Genomic DNA, 24,700 nt, shown 5'->3' with positions numbered 1-24,700 from the left:
GACAGGTATTAGTGCCTGGTGGTGTAGGCCCCTTTTGTGAGGGCCTGAAGCACCAATTGCACCTCTGTCTCTCTCCACTGTGGAATGTCAGAGCTAATTTTGGGTCTATTAAGAGTTTTGTTACAGGTATTGTGCTGAATTCACTTCAGCCTTATAGTGCACCAGCACTAAGGCTCCCACTACTATGAGCTGAAATCACTGAGAGCTGAAATCACTGAGCACTGTGTCAAGTAGGGGGGAGCCGGAAGTTCTAGTGTGCAGTGGAGCCGGTCGTGAGACAGCAGTGTGTTCGTGAGACGGCGAGCTGAGCGGAGCCGGTCGTGAGACAGCAGTGTGTTTGTGAGACGGCGAGCTGAGCGGAGCCGGTCGTGAGACAGCGGTGTGTTCGTGAGACGGCGAGCTGAGCGGAGCCGGTCGTGAGACAGCGGTGTGTTCGTGAGACGGCGAGCTGAGCGGAGCCGGTCGTGAGACAGCGGTGTGTTCGTGAGACGGCGAGCTGTCTGGAGCCGGTCGTGAGACAGCGGTGTGTTCGTGAGACGGCGAGCTGAGCGGAGCCGGTCGTGAGACGGTGAGCTGTGCAGAGCGGAGCCGGTCGTGGTGGAGCGGAGCAGAGCCCTGTGGGGCAGTCAGCTTCAGGACACGTAAGGTGCCCCTTACCTCTTTCCCCCACACCCAGGCACATTTTAGCCAGATTGGGGAGTAACACTCTGCAGGTGAACTTTTGAACTCCGGGGCTGGACTTTTTTTGGACTTTGGGCGATTAGTGGATTGCTGGACTCAAGAGACGTTTGGGTTCTGGGACTCAAGAGCCTGAGGGAAAGGATGTGGCCCAAATTTTCTGGGGTGGGTCAGTGTTCATGGTTTGGTTAATGAACACTAGTTGTGGTGTTTCCCCAATTTAATGCTGATGTTGTTTGCCTCATGTTATTAAAGATTCTCTACTACACCAAGACTCTGTGCTTGCGAGAGGGGAAGTATTGCCTCCTTGAGGCGCCCAGGGGGTGTGTAAGATTTTCCCAGGTCACTGGGTGGGGGCTCGAGCCAGTTTTGCATTTGCTTTAATGAGAGGGAACCCCTGTGTATTGAACCCGGCCCTTGCTGCTATCAACTTGGCCTGGCAGAAGGGTTACACATATATGTGCCAGAGAGGTGTAAAGGGGCCTTAGTGTATATGTTCAGGTCAACAGTGATGTAAACAGGCCAAAAGACTATTAAATGTTTCTAATGCTGGAGGAGTATAACAGCACGGGTTTCTTCTGAATATCATTGGTCTTCCAAGAGGCAGCACCTAAGAAAGTGCAGCGGCCAAGCTACTCTGGACCAAAAGATCATTGAGGCGATAGTAGAAGTACAAAGCAGAAAGGCCGACGCTCCCTCCCCAATTAAAAAAAACAAAAACAAAAAAACACAACTGCCATCCTTCTGTGTGTTCGTGTCTTTGCAAGGAAAGCAAGTCTGCAGTCTCAGATGTGCCAGGATCCTCAAGAGCCTTGAAAACGAAAATGTTTGAAGGATGAAACTCTCTAATCAAGAGAATTGGGGCGGGGAGGGGGGGTCTATTGTACTACCATACAGGGATTAAAGGACCTAGCTCATATTTTCAAGTGGATTTTTATTTCTCTCAAGAGCTGGAGCTGCCACTGGTTTGGTGTGCATCGGTAAAGAAATAGTTCCCATCTCTGGAAAAAACTGGATATGAGAGCAAGCAACATCAAGCCGTTCCCCTGTTAATTCAGTGACCAGTAACAGACAAGGGTGTGGGGGGCCGAGGTCAGGAACAAGTACAATTGGCCAGAGATGGAAAATGTAACCTTTGAGGAGTGACAACTGAGGTTATGTGGATAAACGATAATGTGAAAGGTTTGAATTATTCATGTGTGATTCAAGGTAAAATAATTTAACCTGATAATATCTCACTTGTTGTGGCATCTTGCAGGCCTAAGGAAGTTTAACTCAAGGAACAAGATCTGAACACAGCATGGGTTTCACATGTTAATTTGTTTGGGCGCATTCCAATCAAAGCACAATCTCATGGGCGTTTTAAGAGTACAACACAAGCAATATAAACTTGCTGGCCTCCCTTCAATTCTCCACCCTTCTCCCCCACTTCTTTGAACACGTAAATGTTTTATTTTGCTGTTATTCTTAATTTCAAGCTGCCCTTTTACCTAGAAATTTAGGAACTCCTTATACACAAAGCCAAAACTCACTGTACTACTGGAGATTTGTGGGAATAATCTTAGCCTTATGGAACTATTACAAGAAATTTGGTCTGTTATTGTTGGTATTCTTTCTTCTGCAGGTTGTCGAATGAGTGGTGCAAATCATATTGCACCATGTTTTTATCGTTTTGGTACAATCTGTTGTGTTGGAATAATTACTGAATTTTGTACCCTGTTGTGGATGAATTGGCTTGAACTGACATGTCTGTGTATATATGTATTTGTGACCTCATCTGGCAGTTTCCAGGTTGTTTATTTCACCCAGCTCTTTATAAAAACAACCCAAGTAGGTCAGAAAATTAGAATTACATTGTTACAGTTTTCAGAGTAGCAGCCGAATATGTATTCGCAAAAAGAAAAGGAGTACTTGTGGCACCTTAGAGACTAACAAATTTATTTGAGCATAAGCTTTCATGAGCTACAGCTTACTTCATCGTATAACATTCTCTATTGTTGAGTCTGTTAGGATATAGATATTCAGGCCTGTCTGTAAAGGCCTCTACTCTAATTTAGGTATATTCTTATCACTTAGCTAGTTATAGAGGTATAAAAGAAAGAATCAAAATCACTGTCTGCCGGTGTAAGGGACTTCTCTTACTGTGACAGTCTGAGGCCCTGTTCTTAGGCTAAGGCCTTTGACAGGCAGCCATAAGCTGGGAAGCAAACAGACACATCCTCCCATTCCAAACTAGTCACATTGAAATAAGGTGCTATTGGGCTGTTAGGAATACAATCCTGTCCTGATAGTGCCTATCACCTCCAGAGAAAGGGAAGTGCCTAGAAAATGTAAAAGGAAACTTAATTTGACAGCATCCTGTCTGGCAAGAACTCACTTATCAATAGCTGGGATGTGAAATCCTCACTTCTGTATTGTTTTGTCATTATAGTTCCCACTTTGCTATTGTTTATTTGCATGGTCTCTGTCTGGTTCTGTGATTGTTTCTGTCAGCTGTATAATTAATTTTGCTGGGTGTAAACTAATTAAGGTGGTGGGATATAATTGGTTAAATAATCATATTACAATATGTTAGGATTGGTTAGTTAAATTTCAGGAAAATGATTGGTTAAGGTATAGCTAAGCAGAACTCAAGTTTTACTATATAGTCTGCAGTCAATCAGGAAGTGAGGGGGGGAATGAGAACAGGGAATGGGGGTGGGGAATTGGAATCATGTTTTGCTAAGGGGGGAAATGGGAACAGGGAATGGGGGTGGGGAAATTGGCATCATGTTCTGCTAATGGCAGGAATGGGAACAGGGACCCAGGTAAGGCTCTGTGGTGTCAGAGCTGGGAAGGGGGACACTAAGGAAGGAAACTGGAATCATGCTTGCTGGAAGTTCACCCCAATAAACATCAAATTGTTTGCACCTCTGGACTTTGGGTATTGTTGCTCTCTGTTCATGCGAGAAGGACCAGGGAAGTAAGTGGGTGAAGGAATAAGCCCCCTAACAGAGTCCATTCACAAATTCACTTTCATTTTCAAGTTGTAGAGTAGTAGGTGTGTTAGTCTGTATTCGCAAAAAGAAAAGGAGTACTTGTGGCCCCTTAGAGACTAACAAATTTATTTGAGCATAAGCTTTCGTGAGCTACAGCTCACTTCATCGGATGCATTCACGATGAAGTGAGCTGTAGCTCACGAAAGCTTATGCTCAAATCAATTGGTTAGTCTCTAAGGTGCCACAAGTACTCCTTTTCAAGTGAACTTGTTTCTTGTGACAGATTTCCAATTCAACAGCCCTTAGGAAAGAAGTCCTTTTTTCACAGCGCATGTACAGTCAGGACAGCAAGTTAAGTTATTTTTAACTGCACTATAACAGGTTGATACCAATTCCATTTTCACACATAGCCCTTAAAATGATATAGAAATGACAGCGTATTGACACCAATGTCGTCACGGACGGAGTCAAAAACTTTGCTTCCTGTCACTGGGCTGTAGATAAACCTTGCATGACAAATTAGCACCATAAATATCCAACAAATGCTGTATATAGACATGTTATCTAAACCGGGCATTCTCATACTTAGAGAGAGAATGCTGCTTCAGATATTGCGCATAACAGGAGTTTTCACTAACCTGTTGTAGTAATACCTTGCAGTTTTATGGGGGGGGTTTATCTATAGCTCTCCCAATTCTTTACAAAGTTGGGTAAGCCGCAGTCTTATTCTGAAGTAAATTTGGCTCATGCAATCTGGTATTTATACAGCAACTATGTATGAGCAATCCCCATAGAAATAAACAACACAAAGTATGTAGGGACAAAATTAGAAAGGCCAAGGCACAAAATGAGATCAAACTAGCTATAGACATAAAGGGTAACAAGAAAACATTCTACAAATACATTAGAGGCAAGAGGAAGACCAAGGACAGGGTAGGCCCGTTACTCAGTGGGGGATCGGGGTGGGAAATCACAGAAAATGTGGGAATGGCAGAGGTGCTTAATGACTTCTGTGTTTCAGTTTTCACCAAGAAGGTTGGTGGTGATTGGACATCTAATGTAGTGAATGCCAGTGAAAATTAGGTAGGACCAGAAGAGGCTAAAATAGGGAAAGAACAAGTTAAAAATTACTTGAGGGCATCTGATTTGTCCAAGTCACCAGGGCCTGATGAAATGCATCCTAGAAAACTCAAAGAGCTGACTGAGGAGATATCTGAGCCATTAGTGATTATCTTTGAGAAGTCATGGAAGATGGGAGAGATTCCAGAAGACTGGAAAATGGCAAATATAGTACCCATCTATAAAAAAGGGAAATAAGGACAACCCAAGGAATTACAGACCCATCAGCTTAACTTCTGTACCCAGAAAGATAATGGAGCAAATAATTAAGCAATCAATTTGCAACATCTAGAAGATAATAAGGTGATAATTTACAGTCAGCATGAGTTTGTCAAAAACAAATCATGTCAAACTAATCTGATAGCTTTCTTTTGACAAGGTAACATGCCTTGTGGATCGAGGTGAAGTTGTAGACGTGGTATATCTTGACTTTAATAAAGCTTTTGATGCTGTCTCACATGACCTTCTCATAAACAAACTAGGGAAATGCAACCTAGATGGCGCTACGATAAGGTGGGTGCAAAACTAGTTGGAAAACCGTTCCCAGAGAGTAGTTATCAGCGGTTCACAGTCATGCTGGAAGGGCATAACGAGTGGGGTCCCGCAGGGATCAGTTCTGGGTCCAGTTCTGTTCAATATCTTCATCAATGATTTAGATAATGGCATATAGAGTACACTTAAAGTTTGCGGATGATACCAAGCTGGGAGGGGGTTGCAAGTGCTTTGGAGGATAGGATTAAAATTCAAAATGATCTGAAGAAATGGTCTGAAGTAATTATGATGAAATTTAATAAGTACTCCATTTAGGAAGGAACAATCAATTGCACACATAGAAACTGGGAAATGACTGCCTAGGAAGGAGTACTGCGGAAAGGAATCTGGTGGTCATAGTGGACCACAAGCTAAATATGAGTCAACAGTGTAATGCTGTTGCAAAAAAAGCCAATATCATTCTGGGGTGTATTAGCAGGAGTATTGTAAGCAAGACACGAGAAGTAATTCTTCCATTCTACTCCACACTGATTAGGCCTCAACTGGAGCATTGTGTCCATTCTGGGTACCACATTTCAGGAAGGATGTGGACAAATTGGAGAGAGTCCAGAAAAGAGCAACAAAAATAATCAGAGGTCTAGAAAACATGACCTATGAGGGAAAATTGAAAAACCTGGGTTTGTTTAGTCTGGAAAAGAGAAGGCCGAGAGGGGACAAGATAACCGTTTTCAAGTATGTAAAAGGTTGTTACAAGGAGGGGGGAGAAAAATGGTTTTTCTTAACCTCTGAGGTAGGACACAAAGCAATGGGTTTAATTGCAGCAAGGGAGGTTTAGGTAGGACATTAGGAAAAACTTCCTAACTGTCAGGGTCTGTAAACACTGGAATAAATTGCCTAGGGAGGTTGTGGAATCTCCAACATTGGAAATTTTTAAGAGCAGGTTAGACAAACACCTGTCAGGAATGGTCTAGATAATTAGTCCTGCCATGAGTGCAGGGGACTGGACTAGATGACCTCTCGAGGTCCCTTCCAGTTCTATGATTCTATATCACAAGCAAGCACTGAAAACTAGGGACACTTGTCTATGGTTTCTTTTTTCCCCCATTTGAACTTCACATCACCTTAGATACTTTATCACTGTGCTGCATAATGGTGATATGTCTCTCTCTCTCTCTCTCTCTCTCAAAGAACGGCTGGGTTCATTTAAAGCTTCTAATGCTCTGTAGAAAGTACTGCACTGTGCATCCATGTGGAAGGCCAATTTTCATTAATCAAATATTCAGAAAAGTCAGGCTTTTCCTTACAATAAAACTACACAGAAATCAAAGCCTCAGCTAAAAAAGCACAAGTTAAAGCGTTGACATGTGACAACATGTAAACCCCAGGGCTTCACCGCATAACAGACATCTCTGAGCAGCCCTGTGGATGCTCCCTGTCCCACCCCTTGTATTCCAAACGAGGTTACATGTTAAGGGATACCTCCACCTGTCTAATAAATTCTTATTGTCCCTGCCTTTCAAAGACCCCCAAAGTACTTTTACAAACTGGGGACGCATCACTTGGACGGAACAGAGGAGGAAAAGGACCTCAGAGTATCGGTTGATGACAGGATGACTATGAGCTGCCAATGTGATATGGCTGTGAAAAAAGCTAATGCGGTCTTGGGAAGCATCAGGTGAGGTATTTCTAGTGGAGATAAGGAGGTGTTAGTACCGTTATACAAGGCACTGGTGAGACCTCATCTGGAATATTGTGACACGTTCTGGTCTCCCATGTTTAAGAAGGATGAATTCAAACGGGAACAGGTACAGAGAAGGGCTACTAGGATGATCCGAGGAATGGAAAACCTGTCTTATGAAAGGAGACTCAAAGAGCTTGGCTTGTTTAGCCTAACCAAAAGAAGGCTGAGGGGAGATATGATTGCTCTCTATAAATATATCAGAGGGATAAATATCTGGGAGGGAGAGGAATTATTTAAGCTCAGTATCAATCAGTATCAAAAACAAGAAAAAATGGATATAAAACTGGCCATCAGGAAGTTTAGACTTGAAATTAGATGAAGGTTTCTAACTATCAGAGGAGTGAAGTTCTGGAATAGCCTTCCAAGGGGAGCAGTGGAGGCAAAAAGACATATCTGGCTTCAAGACTAAGCTTGATAAGTTTATGGAGCGGATGGTATGAAGAGATAGCCTAATTTTGGCAATGAATTGATCTTTGACTATTAGCAGTAAATATGCCCAATGGCCTGTGATGGGACACTAGATAGGGTGGGATCTGAGCTACTACAGAGAATTTTCTCCTGGGTGTCTGGCTGGTGAGTCTCGTCCACATGCTCAGGGTTCAGCTGATCGCCGTATTTGGGGTCGGGAAGGAATTTTCCTCCAGGGCAGATTGGCAGAGGCCCTGGGGGTTTTCGCCTTCCTCTGCAGCATGGGGCACGGGTCACTTGCTGTAGGATTCTCTGCACCTTGAAGTCCTTAAATCACGATTTGAGGACTTCAGTAGCTCAGGAATAGGTCAGGGGTTTGTTACAGGAGCGGGTGGGTGAAATTCTCTGGCCTGCGTTATGCAGGGGATCAGACTAGACAATCATGATGGTCCCTTCTGACCTTAAAGTCTCTGATTCTATGAAAAGAATAACTAGGCCTCAGCCCTGTGTGAAGTAGGACCAGAATGGGCTTAGTGAACCAGTGGCAGCTACCCCCTTTTTTCCCCATCCCTCTTTTTAGGCCATCCCCCATTCTGCCACTTCTCTCCCTGCCCCAACTCCTCCCACCTCCACACTAGCCTGGTGACTATGTGAGATCAAAAAGGGGCAAGGTGGCCTGACTCCCTAAAACCACCCACCACTGTCTGGAGTGCTTGCCCACAGCCCATTTGAATCTACAAGAATCCAACTGGGCTGGCAAAATCTGACACGGTTGCCAAATAGGTCGTGTCATGCAAGACATCCGACACTTGGTAGCTTTGCACTGCCAGAAAGCCTCAGAGCCTTAATTAGCAGCTATTTACCTCAACACCTTGCTTCCTTTTAATTCTAGGGTTGCGGGGGCTGGTTTAGCCTTTCACACTGGTTAGAGGTGCTCTATAGGCTTTGGGGCAGCTGGGGGATAATCAGGATACAGGAACAGAGAGACACAAGAGTTGTGTATAAGGAGTTTGTGCTGGCCAAAAGTTAGGGTAAAGGAGCTGAAAAGCTACCTTGTATTGTTTGCGTATATTGTTTAAGTTTATTGCTTGTAAACTGCCTGGTGGGTTTGCACCCAGTGACTGTTACCAGACTGGGATTAAAACAGAATTTCTTCAATAAAACCCTAAACTCTGAGCAATGCTGCATTCAGACCAGAGCCTCCAGAGAACCTCTCTCTTTCTTATTGTGCCACCCCTTGTTTGGTCACTGGACAGCTTTTGTGTTTAACCATGTAATGCAGGTTCCTACCTCAGCAACTCTGGTCAAACTTATTTTCCAGCAATGGAAAAGGACATGGGGAATGGGATTCCTAAAAGATGTCAGAACTAATATCAAAATAATGGACAAAACACTACATGTCTCAGTCCTGGCCAATGGCTGGAGTCCCTCCAAGTCCTTGCTATCCACTTGCCAAAAGAAGCCATTTTCCAAATGAAAAGGATCTAACCAAATTCTAAATAATTCCATTTTATGCAATACCGCAGAAAAGTGGACACTGAAAAATTATCTGACTGGGAGCTTAGCAACAGAAAACCATAAATCTTCTTGGCACTTATATAGTTTTATTGCTAGGTGGTGCTTATGGGAGCAGCTGTTAACTAACCGATGCACAAGTTTGGCTCAGTGGCTTTTAGATTCTGAAGTCAGTAGTAGGTGCGATGACTATTGATTTGACTGCAGTGTTGTATTTACAATCTTTTCTCAAGTGAGACAGAGGGGCAGACTGAAAGGCTGTCACTCCCAAAGGTCAATCTGGGACCCGGTAAAGGATTTATGAGTGGGGTGCCATGTGAGTACGAATGAGAAATAACTGGCAGCAAGAACACTCAGATTATACATTGTTAATTAAATATGCAGTGAACACAAGGACATGAGAAAAAGAGGAAATTAATTCACCGTCTATACAGTACATGAAACTAATGAATGTTTTTGAGTCTGAAAAATATATGGAGCCGGAAATTAGAACACTTTTCCAGATCCTACAAAACTCCATTAGGCAAGACAGTTGGCAAATCTGAATAAATGGCAATAAAAGAATGTGAGGTCCCTGGTGACACTGTCTGTGTCTGTCTCTCTCTCCCTCTCTAAAGGCCTCTGAAAGGTTATATTGAACGTAATGGGCCCATATTCTCAACTAGTGTAATCTGGTCAAGTTCCACTGAAGTCAAAGGAAGCTATACCAGTTTACAATCAGCCAATGTATGTACTTTTAGCTTTCAAAATCATTCAATGTTTGTTTACAAACTGATCCTCATAACATAAAAGGGCCAATTTAAAGTGTTTAAATGATTTTATAGGCTCAAGAACTGGTGAGCCAGCTACCTCAAATTTAAAGCCCCATTTACCTCGAGTTAGAGATTTTTAGGTGTTTGTGGGAGTCAGGTTAGAAGCCACATTTGAGTTATATCTCGAGCTATGAATGCAGTGTAGGCATAATAGTTATCCCACAGACATAACCCATATAAGAATGAGCAGGACTGTTCACCAAAGTCACTCTAGAGTAAAAGTGTACAAAACCAATGACAGACTAAGATCTTTGATCTGAGCAACTACCTCCTGGATTACATACCTTCAACCTGCACCCTAAATCAACAGGTTTTCCACAAATCTAAACAGATGAAGCTATAGAGCAAAACCCTGGTTTTACTATGGCTAACTTTTGGGCCCATTACAATCAAAAGGTTCTGCAGCTCAGACTTAATTCAAAGAGATTAGGTGTAATTATTATCAGTATCAATACGGAAATACCCCACAGTTACCAACTGCTACAACTTTCAAAGACTAAAACTCTACCTGCTTCTGTCAAGTTAACGGACTTGCTAATTACCAATACAAAAAGAAACAAAACAGTAAGTCTCCCTATAGATTATGTCTAACAAATTTTGAAGTGGCTAAACATTTTTGTTTTGAGTGTTTGGATTAATAATGTTATTATCACGACTCAGATTGTTATGGATTTCTGCCATAGCAAAGTCTACACATGTTCCTACCATTGAAATTCCAATTCTGCAACCCTTTTTCTTTAAAACATAAAAGACCAAAGACAGCCCAGAAATATTCCTGAAGCCAGATTAACTGTACGGTTTTGGGGGCAGGAGGTTTATGACATTTACAATGATAGCGATGAGAACTAGTCGAGAATTTTCTGTGTAAGCATTTTTTGTTGGAAAATGTTGATTCATCAAAGCAAACTGTGGAAAAGGGTCGGTTTCGACAAATCTCTCAATTTGAGAATTTTTAGAAAAAGTTTAGAAATTGTTGAAACATTCTGTTGTGACATTTTCAAAATGAAAAGTTTCATTTTTTGCTCTAAACTTTATTTCAAAATTTCAGCCGTTTTACATTTTAAAAAGTTTTAAAAATTGAAAAAAGGTCAAAATTGAAACAAGAGGTTTCAACTAACCCAATCTGAACTTTTTCCAGAATCATGAAAATTTGAGATTTTGACTTGGAATGGGAAAAATTTTGAAATCTTGAAAACTCTCTCAGATGAAAATACCATTTCTGACCCACCTCTAATAATTACGTACATTGGATGGGGATTTTCTTGTTAAAAGGAGTGGGGAAAAACAAAATTATGTTTTCTACTCTACAATGAAAATAGGTTGCTTATACAGAACTAGATTCCATTTTTCCCCCAAATATTTCATGCAAGAGCACGTTAGGGTCAAAACCTGCAATGTACTGAGCACTCTGGCCCTGATACAACTTAAGCACATGTTTAAATTTTAGCATGTGAGGAGTCCCATTACTCACTACATTCCTGACCTAATCCTAGAAAGCGTTCTCCCCAACCCCACCACATGGTGGTCCGGGAGACCAATGGGTCTCTATACTGGCAAAATTATTTGCCAAACTGCGTTCAGAATCAGGTTGTTGAGATGCATAGATGACAAGGTATCTGCCATTTTCTACTCACTGCTTTACCTGTGTCATAAATATAAAGGGAAGGGTAAACCCCTTTGAAATCCCTCCTGGCCAGGGGAAAGCTCCTCTCACCTGTAAAGGGTTAAGAAGCTAAAGGTAACCTCGCTGGCACCTGACCAAAATGACCAATGAGGAGACAAGATACTTTCAAAAGCTGGGAGGAGGGAGAGAAACAAAGGGTTTGTGGGTCTGTCTGTAGTCGTCTTGGCCAGGGACAGAACAGGAATGGAGCCTTAGAACTTTTAGTAAGTAATCTAGCTAGGTATGTGTTAGATTATGATTTCTTTAAATGGCTGAGAAAAGAATTGTGCTGAATAGAATAACTATTTCTGTCTGTGTATCTTTTTTGTAACTTAAGGTTTTGCCTAGAGGGGTTCTCTATGTTTTTGAATCTAATTACCCTGTAAGTTATATACCATCCTGATTTTACAGGGGGGATTTCTTTATTTCTATTTACTTCTATTTTTTATTAAAAGTCTTCTTGTAAAACACTGAATGCTTTTTCATTGTTCTCAGATCCAAGAGTTTGGGTCTGTGGTCACCTATGCAAATTGGTGAGGCTTTTTATCCAACATTTCCCAGGAAAGGGGGAGTGCAAGTGTTGGGAGGATTGTTCATTGTTCTTAAGATCCAAGGGTCTGGGTCTGTAGTCACCTAGGCAAATTGGTGAGGCTTTTTACCAAACCTTGTCCAGGAAGTGGGGTGCAAGGTTTTGGGAAGTATTTTGGGGGGAAGGACGCGTCCAAACAGCTCTTCCCCAGTAACCAGTATTAGTTTGGTGGTGGTAGCGGCCATTCCAAGGATAACGGGGGTAATATTTTGTACCTTGGGGAAGTTTTGACCTAAGCTGGTAAAGATAAGCTTAGGAGGTTTTTCATGCAGGTCCCCACATCTGTACCCTAGAGTTCAGAGTGGGGGAGGAACCTTGACATGGTGGCACAGTGGTGGGATTAACCTGAAATCATTTTGAGATCCAGTTGAGATTTTTTGAACTAGAAATACAGATTTTAAAAAGGAATTTTTAGGAAGTCCAGAAGGCAGCTTTGAAACTGAAAGCAGCTTGGTTTCTCTCTGCTTTGTGGCCAAGCAGAGACAAAAGGGGATTATCTTGTGAATTGCAGGTTTCATTTGCCTGGAGGCAGGGTACTTAACTCCTGCAGGGAAATTCACAGTCTTCCAACCCAGAGGTTTGTGGTTTTTTTTTCTTTTCTTCCTAAAAGTAAATAGGGGGTGTGTGCTCTACCCATTTGCCTGGAGACAAAAGTGGCAGGGTTTTTTTTTAGGATTTTGATTTTTTTTTTTGTTTTACAAGGAGCACAGGTTTGAAAAGAAATTTTTTTTTTTTCTTCGTTGGGCTGGGTAAGCAGGTTTCCAAGTAGTTGGAGGTTTTTTGCTTTAATTTGGGCCCAGAGCAGAGACAAGGGAATTGTCTTTTTCTGTAGGCTGACAATCACTATCAGAGAATAGGTATTCTATTCCAGCACAGCAAAATTTTACAGCCAAGTTTTGTTTGTTTATTTCTAAACCTCAGGTGTAAAGTTAGTTAAAAACAGAGAGGTTAGAATGACCAAATCCTCAGCTCGACTACAGCTGGAATTAGCCAAATTTCAGGCTGAGGAAAAACAAAGGGAACATGAAAGACAGATAGAACTCATGCGGCTGGAGAAGGAGGTACAGGAGGCTGCCCACAAGAGGGAAATGGAGGCAAGGAAGCATGTGGAGGAGATGGAGAGGATAAAGGCCCAGCAGAATATACCAACAAACCCTAGCAATCCTTCTCCAGGTACCACTTCCCATCCCAGAAAGTTCCCCACCTACAAGGCAGGTGATGATACTGAGGCCTTCTTAGAAAACTTCGAAAGGGCCTGCCTTGGGTACAACATCTCTACTGACCAATACATGGTAGAGCTGAGGCCGCAGCTCAGTGGACCCTTAGCTGAGGTGGCAGCTGAAATGCCTAAAGAACACATGAACAAGTATGAACTGTTTAAATCCAAGGCGAGAGTCAGAATGGGGATAACACCCGAGCAGTCTCGTCGGAGGTTCAGAGCCCTAAGGTGGAAACCAGACATGTCATTTACCCGACATGCCTACCACATTGTGAAACATTGGGATGCCTGGATATCAGGAGCAAGTGTTGAATCTCCAGTAAATTTGCCCTTCCTAATGCAAATGGAACAATTCTTAGAGGGTGTTCCTGAGGAAATAGAAAGATACATCCTAGATGGGAAACCCAAAACTGTAATCGAGGCAGGAGAGATTGGAGCCAGATGGGTGGAGGTGGCAGAGAAGAAGAAAACTGGTCGCAGTTGGAGCGGAGACCAGAAGGGACCACCCCAGACCACACCCTATTACCGGGGGCCGCCCAAAGCCCCACCTACCTCCCAAAGAACCCTCCAGACCCCTTATCGTCCCACCACCCCGTTCTCCAGCAACCCTCCTCGTCCCAGTGACCCGTCAGCTGGACGATGTTTTAAGTGTAACGAGCTGGGGCATGTAAAGGCCAACTGCCCCAAGAACCCCAACAGATTACAGTTCATTGCACCGGAATCACACCAGAGGTCCACAGGCCCAGATACCTCCCAGATACCCTTGGAGCGGAGGGAAACTGTGAGTGTGGGCGGGAAGAAGGTCACCGCGTGGAGGGACACCGGAGCACAAGTGTCAGCTATCCATGCTTCCTTAGTGGACCCCAATTTAATCAACCCAGAGATCCAAGTGACGATTCAACCCTTCAAGTCCAACTCTTTCAATTTGCCTACAGCCAAGTTGCCTGTCCAGTACAAGGGCTGGTCAGGAATGTGGACTTTTGCAGTCTATGATGATTATCCCATCCCCATGCTGTTGGGGGAAGACTTGGCCAATCATGTGAAGCAGGCCAAGAGGGTGGGAATGGTCACCCGCAACCAGGCTAAACAAGCCGTGAGGCCTAGCTCTGTTCCGGAAACTGCTATCAGGGCCCGGTCAGAGGTGATGGACCCGGACCCCAGGCCAATGTCTGCAACAGCAGTAGTGGATCCAGTCCCAGAGACCCAGACGGAACCAGTCCCAGAACCGGAACCAGCCGAACAACCAACACCAGACCCCGTGCCAGCACTGAATCCAGTACTTGCAACCTCAACACCAGAGGGCCCCACCGAACCTGAACTGGCAGCAGCCGATAACCCTACACAAGAGGCTCAGCCGGAGCCTGAATCCCAACATAGTGCACCAGCGGAGAGCGGTTCACAGTCAACAGAAACAGCTCCATCCCCTATATCGCTTCCAGAGGGACCAAGCCTATGTCCCCAATCCAATGAGGAACTGATGTCTCCAGCATCAAGGGAACAGTTCCAGACCGAACAGGAAGCAGATGAAAGCCTCCAGAGAGCGTGGACGGCAGCACGGAGCAACCCACCGCCTCTCAGCTCTTCTAATCGATCCAGGTTTGTTGTAGAAAGAGGACTTTTATACAAGGAAACTCTTTCTGGGGGACACCAGGAAGACTGGCATCCTCAGAGACAGTTGGTAGTTCCAACTAAATACCGGGCCAAGCTCTTGAGCTTAGCCCATGATCACCCTAGTGGCCATGCTGGGGTGAACAGGACCAAAGACCGTTTGGGGGGGTCATTCCACTGGAAGGGAATGGGCAAGGATGTTTCTACCTATGTCCAGTCTTGTGAGGTGTGCCAAAGAGTGGGAAAACCCCAAGACCAGGTCAAAGCTCCTCTCCAGCCACTCCCCATCATTGAAGTTCCATTTCAGCGAGTAGCTGTGGATATTCTGGGTCCTTTTCCGAAAAAGACACCCAGAGGAAAGCAGTACATACTGACTTTCATGGATTTTGCCACCCGATGGCCGGAAGCAGTAGCTCTAAGCAACACCAGGGCTAAAAGTGTGTGCCAGGCACTAGCAGACATTTTTGCCAGGGTAGGTTGGCCCTCCGACATCCTCACAGATGCAGGGACTAATTTCCTGGCAGGAACTATGAAAAACCTTTGGGAAGCTCATGGGGTAAATCACTTGGTTGCCACTCCTTACCATCATCAAACAAATGGCATGGTGGAGAAGTTTAATGGAACTTTGGGGGCCATGATACGTAAATTCGTAAATGAGCACTCCAATGATTGGGACCTAGTATTGCAGCAGTTGCTCTTTGCCTACAGAGCTGTACCACATCCCAGTTTAGGGTTTTCCCCATTTGAACTTGTATATGGCCGTGAGGTTAAGGGGCCATTGCAGTTGGTGAAGCAGCAATGGGAGGGATTTACACCTTCTCCAGGAACTAACATTCTGGACTTTGTAACCAACCTACAAAACACCCTCCGAACCTCTTTAGCCCTTGCTAGAGAAAACTTACAGGATGCTCAAAAAGAGCAAAAAGCCTGGTATGATAAACATGCCAGAGAGCGTTCCTTCAAAGTAGGAGACCAGGTCATGGTCTTAAAGGCGCTCCAGGCCCATAAAATGGAAGCATCGTGGGAAGGGCCATTCATGGTCCAGGAGCGCCTGGGAGCTGTTAATTATCTCATAGCATTCCCCACCTCCAACCGAAAGCCTAAGGTGTATCATATTAATTCTCTAAAGCCCTTTTATTCCAGAGAATTAAAAGTTTGTCAGTTTACAGCCCAGGGAGGAGACGACGCTGAGTGGCCGGAAGGTGTCTATTACGAAGGGAAATGTGCTGGTGGTGTGGAAGAGGTGAACCTCTCCATGACCCTTGGGCGTATGCAGCGACAGCAGATCCAGGAGCTGTGCACTAGCTACGCGCCAACGTTCTCAGCCACCCCTGGACTGACTGAACGGGCATACCACTCCATTGACACAGGTAATGCCCCCCCAATTAGGGTCCACCCTTACCGGGTGTCTCCTCAAGCTAAAACTGCTATAGAACGGGAGATCCAGGATATGTTACAGATGGGTGTAATCCGCCCCTCTGAAAGTGCATGGGCATCTCCAGTGGTTCTAGTTCCCAAACCAGATGGGGAAATACGTTTTTGCGTGGACTACCGTAAGCTAAATGCTGTAACTCGCCCAGACAACTATCCAGTGCCACGCACTGATGAACTATTAGAGAAACTGGGACGGGCCCAGTTCATCTCTACCTTGGACTTAACCAAGGGATACTGGCAGGTACCGCTAGATGAATCTGCCAAGGAAAGGTCAGCCTTCATCACACATCTCGGGCTGTATGAATTTAATGTACTCCCTTTCGGGCTGCGAAATGCACCCGCCACTTTCCAAAGACTTGTAGATGGTCTCCTAGCGGGATTAGGAGAATATGCAGTCGCCTACCTTGACGATGTGGCCATATTTTCGGATTCCTGGGCAGACCACCTGGAACATCTACAAAAAGTCCTTGAGCGCATAAGGGAGGCAGGACTAACTGTTAAGGCTAAGAAGTGTCAAATAGGCCTAAACAGAGTGACTTACCTTGGACACCAGGTGGGTCAAGGAACTATCAGCCCCCTACAGGCCAAAGTGGATGCTATCCAAAAGTGGCCTGTCCCAAAGTCAAAGAAACAGGTTCAATCCTTCTTAGGCTTGGCCGGTTATTACAGACGATTTGTACCGCACTACAGCCAAATCGCTGCCCCACTGACAGACCTAACCAAAAAGAAACAGCCAAATGCTGTTCAGTGGACCGGAAAGTGTCAGAAGGCCTTTAACAAGCTTAAAGCGACACTCATGTCTGACCCTGTACTAAGGGCCCCAGACTTTGACAAACCGTTCCTAGTAACCACAGATGCATCCGAGCGTGGTGTGGGAGCAGTTTTAATGCAGAAAGGACCTGATCAAGAATTCCACCCTGTAGTGTTTCTCAGCAAAAAACTGTCTGAGAGGGAAAGCAACTGGTCAGTCACTGAAAAAGAATGTTATGCCATTGTCTACGCTCTGGAAAAGCTACGCCCATATGTTTGGGGACGGCGTTTCCACCTGCAAACCGACCATGCTGCACTAAAGTGGCTTCACACCGTCAAAGAAACTAACAGAAAACTTCTTCGGTGGAGTTTAGCTCTCCAAGATTTTGATTTCGACATCCAACACATCTCAGGAGCTTCTAACAAAGTGGCTGATGCACTCTCCCGTGAAAGTTTCCCAGAATCAACTGGTTAAAATCGTCCTTGAGATGTGGAAAATATTGTTAGTCTTTATGTACTTGGTAGTATATTTAGAGATGCATGTGTCTTATTAACTCTGTTTTCCTAGAGCTCCAGGAAGAAATCCCAGCCAGTGTTTCACCCTAGCTGAGATTTGGGGGGCGTGTCATAAATATAAAGGGAAGGGTAAACCCCTTTGAAATCCCTCCTGGCCAGGGGAAAGCTCCTCTCACCTGTAAAGGGTTAAGAAGCTAAAGGTAACCTCGCTGGCACCTGACCAAAATGACCAATGAGGAGACAAGATACTTTCAAAAGCTGGGAGGAGGGAGAGAAACAAAGGGTTTGTGGGTCTGTCTGTAGTCGTCTTGGCCAGGGACAGAACAGGAATGGAGCCTTAGAACTTTTAGTAAGTAATCTAGCTAGGTATGTGTTAGATTATGATTTCTTTAAATGGCTGAGAAAAGAATTGTGCTGAATAGAATAACTATTTCTGTCTGTGTATCTTTTTTGTAACTTAAGGTTTTGCCTAGAGGGGTTCTCTATGTTTTTGAATCTAATTACCCTGTAAGTTATATACCATCCTGATTTTACAGGGGGGATTTCTTTATTTCTATTTACTTCTATTTTTTATTAAAAGTCTTCTTGTAAAACACTGAATGCTTTTTCATTGTTCTCAGATCCAAGAGTTTGGGTCTGTGGTCACCTATGCAAATTGGTGAGGCTTTTTATCCAACATTTCCCAGGAAAGGGGGAGTGCAAGTGTTGGGAGGATTGTTCATTGTTCTTAAGATCCAAGGGTCTGGGTCTGTAGTCACCTAGGCAAATTGGTGAGGCTTTTTACCAAACCTTGTCCAGGAAGTGGGGTGCAAGGTTTTGGGAAGTATTTTGGGGGGAAGGACGCGTCCAAACAGCTCTTCCCCAGTAACCAGTATTAGTTTGGTGGTGGTAGCGGCCATTCCAAGGATAACGGGGGTAATATTTTGTACCTTGGGGAAGTTTTGACCTAAGCTGGTAAAGATAAGCTTAGGAGGTTTTTCATGCAGGTCCCCACATCTGTACCCTAGAGTTCAGAGTGGGGGAGGAACCGTGACAACCTGCTGACCTGCTTCTGAGAAATACCACCTCTTTAAGCATTGCCTGACTGCAGAATAGTTCCTATGATGCTTCTCATCAAAATAGTTCATCAAATGGAATTCACAGTTATATATGCTTTTAAACAAGTTTAATAGAATCCTTCAACAACTAGGGTCAACACCGATATTAGTTTAAAGATTCTGCTCCTTTAAATTACTTAGTAGAAACACTATTGATATGCAACAAGGAGGCCAAAACCAACATTATTCATGTCAAACAGGGTGAGAGTTTATTTTTGATTGGTAGTACTATCTGTCAAGACTGTATTACATTTTTATAGGTTTTTAATTCAAACTTGAAGAGCATTATTTGGAAAACACCTGTCAAGGAATACAGACTATTTGGTTGTAAAGTCAACTCCCAAGACAATTTTAATGGAAAAACAAAATGAAATTAGCTGCCAAATGTATATGTACGCATAGCCTGCAGACCATTTCTACGGAAAGCAAGAGCATCTTGCACACAATAGCTATTTACAAAACACATCTAAAGTGAAATATTGCATCCCAGTGAGCTAAAACACTGTATAATACATTTTATTTTAAAGTAATACTAAGCAAGCCATTTACAAGTAAACCAGTAAGTGATGGTAGACAAATTAAGCATTTCTAGGCTTTGATACAAAAGTCACCACTTTTATGGTATATGATAATTTCTCCATTGTCGTTGCAAAGATATGAAAATACAAAGGGATCATATTTACCACTGGCAAAAGCAGACATCTGGAAAACCTATTCATTGTGGAAATTTAGTCTTTGCAACCAGTTAGGGACCTGATGTGTCTTGTTTTCCAGATGGGTGCTTCAAGATGCTGATGTGCCAATTGAGCAAAGCCCTTAAGCACTAAACTTGAAATTCCACTAGGTCTCAACAGGGCTGGATTTTCTTATGGCCCTTCTCATAACCCCTGATCACACAGTAACCAGCCTGAATTCTGTTGGACAGATTTCTAAAAGCACTCAGCTTCCAGTTTCACCCATTGTTCTCAATTGTAGATGCTGGGTGCTGAGCAGTTTGAAAATCTACGCTTTCAATTAGGTAGATTTCAATTACAGAGATTCCAAGAATTTTTGAAAATCTGTCCCATTCAGAAAGCAAGGCATAAATTGTCAGAGTATTTTTGGGAGCTACTATTAGATTAAAAAAAAAAAGCAAAACAGAAAGACCAGGGAAAAGCTAAGAACACCACATGAATGAGTTTTGGTATCAGAACATCTGGACCTCACTTGAGGTTTAATTATTTCCCCTCTCCCCCAAGTGAGGTCAATAACAAGTTTCATTTCAGATTGGGGCTTTGATGTGTGCTTTCTATTAGTTTTCTAATGTGAAAGAAAGGCATGTTATCCTTGTTTTTAATAATGGCATAGTCAGCGCTCAAAACCTGGCTAAAAACATCAAAACAAACACTTTTTTTAAAAACTGGAAAGCACATAAATCAGAAGAAGAGGTTTTTCCCCTAATACAGCTTAACATCCTTGCCAGCTTCCATTATGTTCTGACATATGATTCAAATGGAAGGTTAATAATAAATGTCCATCACAATCATTTGACTTTATTAGCGTTATCTTAAAAACACACATGCTGTACATTTAGAATGAGGATTATTACACAGAAGCTTGTACCATTGCATTTACTGTTTGCCTTCTCCCCACCCCACTTTTTATTGTTATTCAAACAGAAAACAGATAGTGAAAAAGAGTAATACAAATGTTAGCCTTATAATGCCATCAAACACAGCTCTAGAAAATAAAGCAGAGTAACCAAAGCCTTTCTAAAGCATTTTGTGCTTGTTTTTGCTCATATAAAAAAAAAGACGTAAGGTACAAAATGAAAGAGACAGAGAAAGAGAGAGAGAGAGAGAGAGAAAGAAAAGTTCTCCAGCTCATCTTAGTATTAGCCCAAGTCTAGCCAGCTGTCTCTGAATAAGAGAAATGTTCTTCAGGACCAGGAGTGTGATGACTTGCTTGAAGAAAAGATCCCAGCTCTGAAGAGCTTACAGTCTAAAGAACAAATGTATCCAACACACTTCTGAATGGCAGGGGGGGAAGCTAACAGCGTAACAAGGTTGTGTACTGTTTAGTGTAGAGGACTAGATGCCAGGACTCTTAGGTTGTAGAAGAGCCTGTCTTGGCCACTAACTCTGTGCAGCCTTCCAATAAGTGACATCAGAACCCAATCCTACGTTATTAAACGAAAGGAGAGTTTTGCCATTTACTTCAGTGGCTGCAGGAGCAGTCCTTTAGGCATCTGATTCTGCAAACTGTTACTCAAGGAAACAATCTTTTCTCACAGTTGAAGTTCCATCAAACTCAATGGGATTATTCTGATGAACAGGGATTGCTCAGGGGTGTAAAGGTTTGCTGGATGGCTTCTGTTGTCCTCTCGATATTCATCCACCACAATTCTAGCAGCACGTTAAGTAGTCCTCTGAAATCAACAGGACTTATTGTGTACTACTTAACATGAGTAACAGGAGGGCAGAGTTTGGCCTTCGGAGAACTGTTTGGGACTATCATGATTTGCCCCAACAGTGGTAAGGGGCAGAGTGCTATATGTAAAGTTTTACTGCCATACAAGCTGCATGCATATTTTCAGCAACAAATCTCAACAGCTGTTGCACAGGAGACAAAACATTTCACAACCCCGAGAAATATAGGTAGATAGACCTAATTTTTAGATGTAGACGAGGCCTCAGTGTCCCTCTTGTCCAATGAATTAACCCAGACTCAAAATCCAGGTTTTTTTATATTGTCTAAAAGCTATTAAAACATTTTACCTCCAATCTGAACAGAAAAGTTTGAACAGATGGAGCCAACAGCTAGAAGTTAGATTTATTTTCCTACGTAGCATACCGCTGGACATGAACATAGTTGCATTAAATTTTCATCAGAGAATGTCAGCTGCAAAATTAGACTCAAGTCCATGACTTAACTTTAGTGCACAAAATAAGTCTTCATCCATAGATGCCCTTTTATTGGGGGGAGGAGGTTTGGTTAAATAAAAGTAGTATTTTCTCTGCTTCCCCCTAAAAACGTTGTTAATTTTAGATCAGAAAAACAGTACATGCAGGCCAACCAGACAAGATCTTTCAAAATGGAAACGTATACATTCTTTAAATAAAAAAGTTTTTAAAAAGGAGTCTCCAACATTCATCTGATTCCTGTTACCAGATCTGTACTGTAAAGAGTCAATCACGTTCATATTGTACAAGAACAACGAGCGGTTAACACCGCCCTAATCCGAGTCTTCTACGAGAGTGCTGGGCCTTTGTTGCCTCACATTTCACACAACTCCTTACCCTTTGATTTCTGCGATGCCTCTGATTAGATCCTCCTCTTATCACTGGGGCCTGGTCTACATTACAATGTTTAGCTAACGTGATCCGTCTCATGTTGACCTAGTGGTGCACACGTCTATGCTTAAATCTGTCTCCCACTGATGAAAGTGCCCCATTACAGCAATAGTCACATTGCCTCACTGAATGGTGTTGAGCCACAGTCACTGTCCGGAGGCCGATGCAGCACAAGCGTACACACTGCGTTACTGATGTCAGCCTGTCAAGGTTCCTCCCCCACTCTGAACTCTAGGGTACAGATGTGGGGACCTGCATGAAAAACCTCCTAAGCTTATCTTTACCAGCTTAGGTCAAAACTTCCCCAAGGTACAAAATATTCCACCCATTGTCCTTGGACTGGCCGCTACCACCACCAAACTAATACTGGTTACTGGGGAAGAGCTGTTTGGACGCATCCTTCCCCCCAAAATACTTCCCAAAACCTTGCACCCCACTTCCTGGACAAGGTTTGGTAAAAAGCCTCACCAATTTGCCTAGGTGACTACAGACCCAGACCCTTGGATCTTAAGAACAATGAACAATCCTCCCAACACTTGCACCCCCCCTTTCCTGGGAAATGTTGGATAAAAAGCCTCACCAATTTGCATAGGTGACCACAGACCCAAACCCTTGGATCTGAGAACAATGAAAAAGCATTCAGTTTCTTACAAGAAGACTTTTAATAAAAATAGAAGTAAATAGAAATGAAGAAATCCCCCCTGTAAAATCAGGATGGTAGATATCTTACAGGGTAATTAGATTCAAAAACATAGAGAACCCCTCTAGGCAAAACCTTAAGTTACAAAAAAGATACACAGACAGAAATAGTTATTCTATTCAGCACAATTCTTTTCTCAGCCATTTAAAGAAATCATAATCTAACACATACCTAGCGAGATTACTTACTAAAAGTTTAAGACTCCATTCCTGGTCTATCCCCGACAAAGACCGACTATAGACAGACACACAGACCCTTTGTTTCTCTCCCTCCTCCCAGCTTTTGAAAGTATCTTGTCTCCTCATTGGTCATTTTGGTCAGGTGCCAGCGAGGTTACCTTTAGCTTCTTAACCCTTTACAGGTGAGAGGAGCTTTCCCCTGGCCAGGAGGGATTTCAAAGGGGTTTACCCTTCCCTTTATATTTATGACACAGCCATAACAGTACTCTCCAGCAGCTGTCCTACAATGCCTGTCACGGACTGCTGTGGTCACAGCTGTGAACTCCACTGCCTAGGAGGCATGGATATCGGAGGCCCCCTCCCGTTTAAAGCATCATGAATTTTTGAAATGCCTTCTCCTGGTCGTCCAGCTTGGTGAGCACACCTACCAGCTCTCTACTGCTGTGTGCTACTGACGAGCTCAGCAGGTCAGCTACATGCTCCAGGCATGCTCTGACTTGGAGTAGACAGGTATAGCCCTGCACGGACACACAATTTATATCCACGGCTGTGAATATCCATGGATATAAAGTGGATATCCACGGAGTTGCAGGGCTCTAGTAACAACGAGCAAGACCCGCAGGGCCATGGCCAGTGACTGGGCCAGGAACCAGAGTGGTGAAAGCAGCAGCATGTCAAGCTGCCGCTCGCAGAGGTCAGCGCCCAGCCCGGGCAGCTCATCTGGCGCAGCTGTACCACCCCCCGCCCTGCCAACTGGGGCGGGCACCTGGCTCACTGTCAGCAGTCCCTGATTACGCTTGTATATGCGAGTGGCTTCCATTCTCCTGGACAGGAGTCCCTTCTACGCACTGCTTGGGCATGTAGAGAGCTGTGTAGGGTACATACCCACAGAGTTCAGCATGTCTTTACTTCCCTGAACAGAGCATCACCCTCCGCACTGCTGTTTATACCCATGCTGGGGGGGCATGTATTGTATGTACTCTATGCACACCCACTAAGGAGTGTGCAATGTAAACATACCCTAGGAGTTACTGAAGAGCATCTCCTTCAGCTCTTGTGATAGGAGCCTGTTTTTGCAATGGAGAAGGATCCAAAGTTCATGTTTACTATCACTTACAGGGTTCTGAACATCCACGGTGTGCAGTCCACTGAAGTCTGTGAACACCGAGATGCTTGTGGATTTGTTTCAATATAAACCCAGGTGAACAGGGATTCTTAAAGGAATCCACTGGCTGAAGGTCCCTGGTGATCCAATGTCCCATGGTTTAAAATAACTAAATTGTACCCCACGGAGCCATCATTTGGGAGAGGAGAGGGAGGAATTCTTTGCTCTCTGAGCAGGTTCCACTTTATTTGGCATGCTTAGAAAAATCATACAACAGACAAATTCTCTGATCTGTGTTTTCTCAATATTTGCCTGCATATGCACTTTGAAGGACTGGAATCTCATGAATCACATTAAAAACTTGAAAAAGCTCACGTGAACAAAGTATCCTGTGTGATTATAATTTCCACTCCCACTGAAACCTCTATGATCACTACTGAGGCCTCATCTACGCTTAAAGGTTTTGCCATATTTAACTATGCTAGCATAGTTTAAAGGGCAAAACATCCTAGTTATGGACACAGTTATGCCACTATACAAGTGTTTATCTTGGTATAAAACTTACTTGGATTAGGCAAAACAAAATAAACTATACTGATATAAAGCTTCTTATATCAGGATAACTGCATCTACATAACTATGTCAGTTTAAAAAAAAAAAAATCATACCCCTGACAGTTACACTGCTAATACTTTTTAAGTGTAGACCAGACCTGAATAGCCCTAATTTCCTGAGGACCCTCTGGATACAAATCAAGTCCCTGGT

The 24,700-nt window shown here is 43.4% G+C and overlaps 1 protein-coding gene across 1 annotated transcript in view; it reads right to left on the bottom strand.

Moving 5' to 3' along the window:
- FSTL4 (follistatin like 4) overlaps positions 1 to 24,700 on the bottom strand; it is a 775,101-nt gene that overhangs the window by 730,483 nt on the left and 19,918 nt on the right. The window lies entirely within an intron of this gene.

This window comes from Lepidochelys kempii, chromosome 8 (genome assembly GCF_965140285.1).
Source record: "Lepidochelys kempii isolate rLepKem1 chromosome 8, rLepKem1.hap1, whole genome shotgun sequence".
Taxonomy (NCBI): Eukaryota; Metazoa; Chordata; order Testudines; family Cheloniidae; genus Lepidochelys; species Lepidochelys kempii.
This window is presented reverse-complemented; position numbering and strand designations above follow the sequence as displayed.